General features: G+C 44.0%; 1 non-coding gene across 1 annotated transcript; it reads left to right on the forward strand.

Moving 5' to 3' along the window:
* The first annotated feature begins 8,572 nt into the window (after positions 1–8,572).
* On the forward strand, positions 8,573–8,644 carry TRNAE-UUC (transfer RNA glutamic acid (anticodon UUC)). The gene has a single exon. It is a non-coding gene; the product is annotated as a tRNA-Glu (tRNA).
* The last annotated feature ends 749 nt before the right edge of the window (positions 8,645–9,393 follow it).

Consider the following 9,393-nt stretch of genomic DNA (forward strand, 5'->3'; position numbering starts at 1 on the left):
CTGGATGAACCACATGTTTTCTAGGACTCAGAACCCTATGTTTAATAGAGGACCTGAAAGAGAAGAGAGTAATTTTAAATGGGTAAAAGACAGAGGTGGAAACATAAGGTCAAACAACGATTGTAGGAAAGAAGCTAAAGGAAGCATCATCTTTAAAGAGCTTCTTAATTTGCAGAGAAAGTAATATGATGAACAAAAACAGAGACACCACAGACAAAGGAAGCTATTTGGAATTTAAGTTTTTCTGACTGAGAAACAAAGTGAAAATAACAGAAGAGCTATGAACTGTAGCTATCAATGGTCTGCAATCAGTACAGTTAAAAATGGTTCAGAGAATGTAGCAGTCCAGGAGCACTGTTCCACCTAATTACAATACTATTATCTACCTCTATAACACCTTTCACCAGCTAGTCTCAAAGCACTTTACAAATTGGGAGGAATAAATAAATCACTGTATCAGAGAAAGAGGGAGAGAAAGAGAGAAAAGGGAAGAGAGAGAGACTGACTCTACAGTGTGGTGCCTAGGACACTTATTTATATGGAAGAGTCAGGTTCTTATTCCTGTTCCAGTGAATGAGTATTTATGCAAAGTGCACTGTGCAGGGAACCTGGGCATGTAACTAAGGGCTGAAAACACCACAAGCATCTAAAGGGTAGGTGCTGCACTGCAGTGCAGCATTGCCTGGATCCCTTTGTGGGTTTAGCCTGAGCCCATTTCAATCCAGGTTTCAATAAGAGTCTTAAAGAAAAGGAGCCTGGACAGCTGGGGAGCAAGGCAGATCTTACTATTCATAGTGCCTAGGTTCAGGTCTGTAAATCTGTGAGGTTTCTTAACAATTGAAGATAGGGGATCTGGACCTTTTCTGGATATCTTTACAATTCATGTTGCTGAACAGTTATGAAACGACTTTGGGTGCTACTGCACCATTATTGACAACTGCAATAATGACAAGTTTATTAATACTTCATTGTCTGTGACTGACTATAAATACTATTTAAACAGAAAAATCCTGCAGTCCCTGGGGAATAAACAAGGATTTTTGCCTGGACTACACTTGGTAGAAATTAGCTACTGATGTTTTGTACAGGTGACATTATGTAAATATACACATGCTGAAGATTTCAGCAATTAAGGCAATTAGGACTCTAATTGTACATTGTGATTATGCAACACTGCTTCACAAATTGCTAAGGCATATTATTTTTGACCTATAGTGGTGACACAATGTTATTTTTAATGAAACGTCCATTATGGGAGTATTTTTTCCACTGCTGTGTGTGAGGCTAGCAGGCAATTACGCTTTTTTGCTGTGATGAGTCCTATCATGTAGATGCCATTCTTCCTTGAACTCTACAATGCACTGTTGCCCCTCTAGCATGTGTATTATGCTTCCATTTATCTTCCTGCTTTAAATCAGACTCTTTCATTTGTTATTGTGTGTTTGCACATTGCCACATATTTATTATATTATATGTAGTTTGTAGAGAGCTCAGAATGCTTTGATGGGGGTGGAGCATCCTAATGAATCAATACTGTTCTTATGGCTCTATACAGGCACATCTGTACCTTCCTGTTATCAATTGTATTTTGCATAACTATGTGAAAACTCTCCTTCATGGTGGAGAAGGGACAAGACTTGACTGTAATGAATATAAAGGGGACATTTTACTGATACTGCTGGACACAGATAGAGTCTATAGCTCCCAAAATAATTAACACACTGCTGCCTAGTGTTGTTACTTGCTGGGTTTCTCTTAAATCCTGGCCTGGAATATGCATTCATGGAAGGGATAGCTGAATACATTTATACCATAGAGGGGGAAAAGGTAGGTGGGGGAGATGGGGAAGAAGCTGAGCTCAAAAATTCATTGGTAAATGGAGGAAGAAAATGAGTCAGAAAGCAGTAGGAATAAAACAAACGCTGAGAATTTGGGAGCGGGGGGATAGACATAGCAAAAAGAGGAAAATTCTCATGAAACTTTATAATAGATGGCAGGGTCAAATTTTACTTCCTTTTATTCTAGTGCGAATCAAGAGATGAGGGCTTCATTTGGGCCACAGAGTAATTCCATATATGTGTCACCTACCCACAAACCCATCAGTCACAGAAGACTGCTGGACTAGGGGTGTTGGTGACAGGCTTTTATACACAGGCACATCAATTTGGTGGTGACTTTGTCACCATCTCTTATTCCCGCAGCTGTCTCTGTTAGTGATATGAGGCACTGTGAAAATGCAATCTCTTTTTATTCTGTATACCGTACCTATGTATGCTCAGAAACTCCTCCTGCCTGTGGAGCCCAGCTGCCAAATTGTTTTCAGTAGTGTTATATCCTGTACAGGGGATGGGGCACATGTTGTGCTCTCTCTCTCATGAAGATGTTAGTTTGGTTCTTTTTGTTAGTTTCCTTTATGGAGAGGAAAGAAACAATCCAGCTTGTCTGCATGGAGAAAACAATATCAATTGCATTAAACTGGTAAAAATGCTTCGGTTAAATCAGTGCAAACCCTTTATGTGGAAACTCATTTTTAAACTAAATCAATGCTGGGTACCAATTAAGCAAAATAGGCAATGGAAGTACCCTTGTCTCTCCTGTTCATCATATTCTAGGATGCTTTGTGGCTGCGGTGTGCAACAGTCAGAATAATGATCTTTGGGCTCTTTTTAGCAAAATAGTTGTCTGAGAATGCAGGAGATTTGACTCAATGGCCCAAGAAGCCCTGCACAATCCAGTGTTGCTAAACAAATATATCCATTTGAGGGATTGGATTAATATAATTAAATCAGTTTCTGAAAAAGTTTAGTGAAACTGTTGCATTATCCTTGTGGAGACCACGGTCAGACTAGAAATTTCTTTTTCTCTGTGGAAACTCAAACACTATCCTCATAAACCAAATGCCTTCTCCCTCCAACTTTAAACCTGTCTTCTAAGGAAAATCTGTTCTCCTTGAGGTGTGGACAGATTTACAGGTGGGATAACATGACATACCACATGACAAAAATGTATCCGGAGGGTGCAAGTGCTATTTTGCACTGTACTGTCCACCTTACATTCAGGTGGGCTGGTCCTCTGGTATGCTGTAGTGCACAGTTCTGCTCCCACCCCACAATCTCCCCACATCCTAGCCACTATTGCCTCTTTAGCACTCTTAAGTACTCAGGGTGCCATGGCTCCTGGCACTCTGGATGCTGTGGGCACTGCTTGAGTCAGAATACCCCATATCCCACTCCTCTGGAGCTAGAGCCGGGTGACCCCAGAAGTGGAGGACCAGAGACCTTGCACTGTCTTGCAGGAACTGGGACACTGCTGTGTGTGTCAGGGACATGCAGCCCTTGGGAGGTGGACTACAAGCTGCACCCCTTTTAGGCAGAGTGGGAAGTGGAGCTGCAAGTTGCATCCCTCATTGCACCCTCTGCCTGCAGAGCATGTGGCTGCACTCAGCCATGGCAATTCTGAAGCTCTCCCACACGCAAGTGCAATAGGGGGCTTTCTTAATGCCTTCTAGGCTCTATGGGTTATCAGCTATGTTGTGTCTTTCCCTTCTTCAGATGCTTTGAGGGGCAAAGGAGCAGAGCTGAGGGCACGCAGAGATGAACAAGCTGCCATGGCCTAAAATAGGCTGGGACTTTGCAGTTCATCATCTGCTCTGTGATTACTGTCTGTGCATAGTCTCTTGCTGCCTGGTACTTGAAAGCTAACTCATGATAGCTTAGCCTTGAATGAAACAAGCAGGAGGTACTGTAGGACAAGAGTGTGCACACAGGCAGTTAGCACAAAAATGCACTGTTTCACTGAAAGTATCTGCCTTTGTGCTGATGTGTTCACATGCCCGTGATTTCAGAGGCATGGAACACATCCGGAAGTGCACTGAAAATGTAATTTCCTCCTCTACCCTCCTCAACACATATTGGGTGAACATGGGTTCTTCTTGTCTTCCTGTCTCTTTCTACACGACAGTGAGTGACCTGCAGTACAGGCCCTCACTTCAGCGTGTAAGTTGCAGGGCTAGAAAATGATCAGCAGTCTCCATACTTGGATGAGCTACATAGTCTGGCTTTGTAAATGTACCATATGCAAGGACTGGAATTCACACCTCTATTCACTGGAGAGGGACCTACATGTCTGAAGCCTATACATATGGTTGGGACAGAGGAGGATGAATGGGATGAATGCAGCTGGCTTTGAAAGGCAGCCAGGGCTATGTGGCCTTTTCTGTAATTCAGAGACATGGAAATAAAACACAAGGTGCTGATAAAGCAGGGAAGAGTAACACAGAAGAAAACAGGTAGAAAAATACCCCTTCCTACTAAAGAAATCTTATATCAGTAGAACTTCAACTTTTGGAGATAAAGATGTATGTACATGCATGGTAACCTGTCTTGGGTTATTGGTTGGGAAGGGACATGAAACATTTGGCATCAGCAGTACAGACCACTCTGCCTTGAGCTACAGGAGCTGTTTGGTTGGCTGATAGCAAGTAGCCTTGATAGAGACCAGTCCATAAAGAGATATACTTATGCACACAGATACCCTCACATATAGGGCTTTTTATATGTGCCTGCAACACTTTATGTGTACATTGGGAAAACTTTAGCGATATAATACCAAGTTGCTCTGGTCAATTTCTAGTTTGCTATGATCAATATCCAGTTTCACTTAGATACATTATTTTCTCTTGCTTTAGCCCAAGGTGTTCTGAAATGCTGCTGTATGCTGCTAAAGAGTTTCCATGTTCCACTGCAAAGGAGGCTGCATATCAGGAGTGCACTCTTGCCAAGTCTCACAATATTTGGTGTTATTCCATAATTGCTGTAATCACTGTTTGAGTATCTCAGCTTTCTAAAAATGGGCAGAGAATGCTTAGCTCATAATTACAGAGAAAAGATTGACCTGAGTACATCCTAATGACTCAGAAACCAAAGGAAAAGGAAGAAGGGCCCATAGTTGTTTATTAAAAAGACTTGTGATTTTTTTCAATCATTCTCATGAATTTAAACTTGACATGATTTTTGAATGCTGCACAATACTGTCAATGGGTGAAGTGATCCATTATCTACTTTGCAGGATAGCAAAGTTCAATGTGGAAAATCATGGATATGAAATACAGCTGCAGCCTCAGGTGGCATTAATCTAGTTAGAGCTGAGATGGGTTTCAGGAAATGTGTGGGAAAGTGAATCCAATACATCCTTGGTGAGGGCTCATGATCTGTTGCTTTCTGTGTTCAGACAGAAAGGTCAAGATGGTGCATGACCTATGATCTGAATATGGTTTGAATGCTGTGTTAGAATGTCAGACAGGTTCGAACTCCATTGGGGAAGACTTGTCTGTCCCTGGGCAAGCATCCTACCCACTTAGCTATTGAAGCTTAATCATTGGACTATCTTCCTCTTTTTTTTCTGGGACTGAAGTGTGTGCATACATAGCCATGTACTCACAAGGCCACATGCACAGTATAGGTATACATGCTTATGTGTCCACAGTGTAAGGGTAAGAGAATGACAACCTCTTTATACGTTACAAACCTGCCACTTACACAGTTGAAAAACTGCCATTTAGGTGCACATGAGGTTGTCTTGATTTCATTAATTATTTATTGGTAGTTAAATTCAATAGACCAGATACCTAAATTTGAGATAGAATAGCATAGAAAGGGGTGCTGTTTTATCATTGGAATCTCCAACTTGCAGCACACCTTGGCTCTCTATTGTAATTCACTCTCTTCACTGTTGCAACCACCTGATTTCATGTCTTTTGTTAAGGCAGTGCATTGTTTTTCTGATGTGTTGTATTTTGATTTTACTTAACAGTGCATACAAGTTATTTAAGAAAGACTCTGAGGGCGCATCTACATGTTCATTAATGTGCAGTATCTGCTGTGCATTTAGTTTAGTACTTGCTTAATAAAGAAACAGCACACTTTTTTTGTGATGTTTACTGCACGGCGACTGTGCATGACGTTTACTGCACAGTAGCCTAATAACACTGTGCAGTAGTGTATTACACAGTTGTTGACAGACACACCACTGCACAGTATTATTAGGCTGCTGCTCATTAAGTGTCTCATGTAGACATGCCCTGAGAGTCCTTTAAATATCAGCCTGGCTGCTCAGAATAGGCACAATCTCACTGTAACACTCTCCAGGGTCTTCAGGTACATGACCCAGAATAGCCCATCTGTCTCAGTAGTACTTTTTTTCACTTCCTGGTTGGGTCATGCTTCTTTACAACTTTTCTTTTTTGCTCTGGAAACATAACAAGTGTTTCTTTGCTTTCTCAACGCTGTTCCTTTGGAGCCCAGATGAATGTTTCCTGGTACTTTGGTACCTTCTGGCAGCAATTTGATTTTCTTTGTCTCCAATCAAATGAAATTGGTAACAAGTTAAAAACAGACTGAATTGCCTACCTGCCTTTTAATTATTTGTCATCCTCCTTGGAAGCTCCCTTGAGGCACTAACAAGAGTAGTGAAGTCCCTCTCTTCTATGGAGCCCAAGACCAGAATTTTAAGCAATTTAGGTGCCTCTAAACTTTTAAAACTTTGACCCCTATCACCCACCTTAAGATTAAATGGGCCCTGGGTTCTTAGTGCTCTGTTACAAATCATTGACAGAAGCCTGCACAGTCAATGTCTGAGGTCTAAGTGGTCTGTATTAGATAACAGGAGAGTCTGCATACTGTAAGAACAATTAATTAATTCTTTAAAGCAGTGGTAGGCAACCTTTCCTTGCTGTGACCACCTGAGGTCAGCATAGGCAGGCAGGTGGGCACTAGAACCTCATCCTGTGACAGCATAGGGAGAGTGCCTGCAGTTGAACCTCCACATCTGCAGGGCAGATCCAATGGCTCCAGGGGGCAGAGCATGTCTGTAGGTTATAGGTTGCTTTGTAGGGTACAATCCCTCACATATAGTTCTCGTGGCTTCCACAGTTGCTGGGCATCTTAGCTAATTAAACGACACCAGAGAATTCAGACAATTAAAAAAGACAATTCCAGGGAATCAGGATGCCTGCATCAGAGAAGTCAACCTGCAGCTCTGGAGTTGGTGCCATCACGCAGGTTTTGGCTTCTTCGACCACAGTCCGGACTTCCATGAAAGGGGCATCCTGGGATGTGATGGTCTTCATCTCTCTTTGAAACGTAAGAGTCTGTTCTCTTACAGGTTGGCTGATCTCCTTTGTAGGGCTTTAAACCAGGTTCACTGGGGGCGGGGATGCAGAGGACAAAGAGAACCTAGGATCAGCGAGCCACAAGCCATGTGCTGGATCAGCCTATGTAAGTACTAAGGGGCCTGATAGGCATCTAGGACAGGCGGGTACCAAGGGCACACATTGGAGGCCTTAAATATCTTTACACTAATGCTAGGAGCATGGGGGCCTTAAATGTCTCTACACTAATGCTAAGGACTTGCACTCCTGCTTGTAAACAATGACTTTGACCTGGTTGGGCTAACTGAAACCTGGTGGTACCCTACTCACTATTGGGCAGTAACCATTGAGGGCTATAGGGTATACAGACATGATAGAAATGGGGAAAAAAGGTTGGGTGGTGTTGCTCCCTATGTTAAGGAGCAGTACACATCTTGTATAATTAAGATGGGATCAATGGAGGGACAAGTTGAGGTACTGTGGGTTTCAATACAGGGGGTCGGGGGGAAAGGGACTTGGTAGTGGGGGTCTACTACAGACTGCCACATCAGGAGGATGAGCTTGACCTGGAATTCTCAAGGCAGCTCTCAGAGGCTGTACAGTCAAGGGACGTGGTTGTTATGGGTAACCTAAATTACCCTGACAACCATGCTGGGAGGAGCAGTCAAACAGATCTAACTGTTCACGTAGGTTCTTAACCTGTATACAGGACTCCACCTAACACAGGAGGTATATGGTCCCACTAGGGGAAATGCCTTGCAGGACTTGGTGCAAGCTACAGGGGATGACCTGGTGGGGGATCTGCAGGTACAAGGTAACCTAAGGGATAGTGACCATCAATTGATTGAATTCACTATCCGGCGTAGGGTAGGAAAAGTAACCAGCAGGGCAGAAGTGCTAGACTTCAGAAAACCTAACTTCAGTGTGCTCCAGAGATTAGTTAGTGAGGCACTGAAGATCAAGAGCACTGGCAAGATAGGAGTCTAGGAAGGGTTGGTCGTTCCTCAAGGGAGCAATCCTTTGGGCACAGAAAGAAACAATCCCATTGTGCACAAAAGCAGGCAAAGGGGCCAAGAAAGCCTCCTGGGTGAACAGGGAAATTGAGGAACGCCTAGGGGCAAAGAAAGAGGCATACAGGCTGTGGAAGCAGGGAGTAGCTACCAAGGAGGAGTATACCTCTTTGGCTCACACTTGCAGGGGGTCAGTTAGAAAGGCCAAAGCAGCAATGAAACTCAGGCAGGCGACAAAAATTAAAGACAACAAAAAGTCCTTCTTCAGGTATATAGGAAGCAAAAAGAAGGTGCAGGATAACATAGGACCCCAAAAGGACAGGCTAGGACAATTGGTGACAGATAGGAGGGATGAGGCTGAATGCTTCAATGAGTTTTTTGCCTCTGCATTCCTGAACATGGATCAAGACAGATCTCCCACATGGTCTAGCGGTGAGGATTCCTGGTTTTCACCCAGGCGGCCCGGGTTCAACTCCCGGTGTGGGAATGCTTTTGCTTTGCAGCGTAGAGAGGCCCAGGAAGGATGCGAGTCCCCTGACTGTTAGTTCAGACCTAGTTAAGGATTACCTGGAGGGCTTAGATGTGTCCAAATTGGCAGGCCCAGATGACCTTCATCCATGGATGCTGAGGGAACTGGCTGGTGTTATTGTGGAGCCATTGGCAGGGCTGTTTGAGGACTCCTGGTGCTTGGGCCAAGTCCCTGAGGATTGGAAAAGGGCCAATGTGGTCCCTATTTTCAAGAAGTGGAGGAAGGAAGAGCCTGGCAACTACAGGCCAGTCAGCCTCATTTCTATCCTGGGGAAGGTCTTTGAAAACATTATCAAGGGCCACATTTGTGAGAGCCCTGCAGGAGGAGTGATGTTGAGGGGTAACCAACACAGGTTCGTGCCAGGCTGATCCTGCCTGACTAACCAGGTAACAAAGAGCTTAGATGGGAAGGAGGAAGTCAATGTCATCTTCTTGGACTTCCAGAAGGCTTCGACACAGTGTCCCACCCAATTCTGGTGGGCAAGCTGAGGGACTGCGGCATTGATGAATCCACGGTCACATGGGTGGCAAACTGGCTCCAGGGGTGCACCCAGAGGGCGGTGGTGGACGGGTCGAAGTTGACCTGGGAGGGTGTGGGCAGCGGAGTCCCCCAGGGCTCGGTTCTTGGGCTGGTGCTGTTCAACATCTTTATTAGCAACCTGGATGAGCACCCAGGGTGGAGAGCACCCTGTTCACGTTCACTGATGA

The sequence above is a fragment of the Crocodylus siamensis genome, chromosome 4 (assembly GCF_052110815.1).
Source record: "Crocodylus siamensis isolate JL-2025a chromosome 4, ASM5211081v1, whole genome shotgun sequence".
Classification (NCBI taxonomy): Eukaryota; Metazoa; Chordata; order Crocodylia; family Crocodylidae; genus Crocodylus; species Crocodylus siamensis.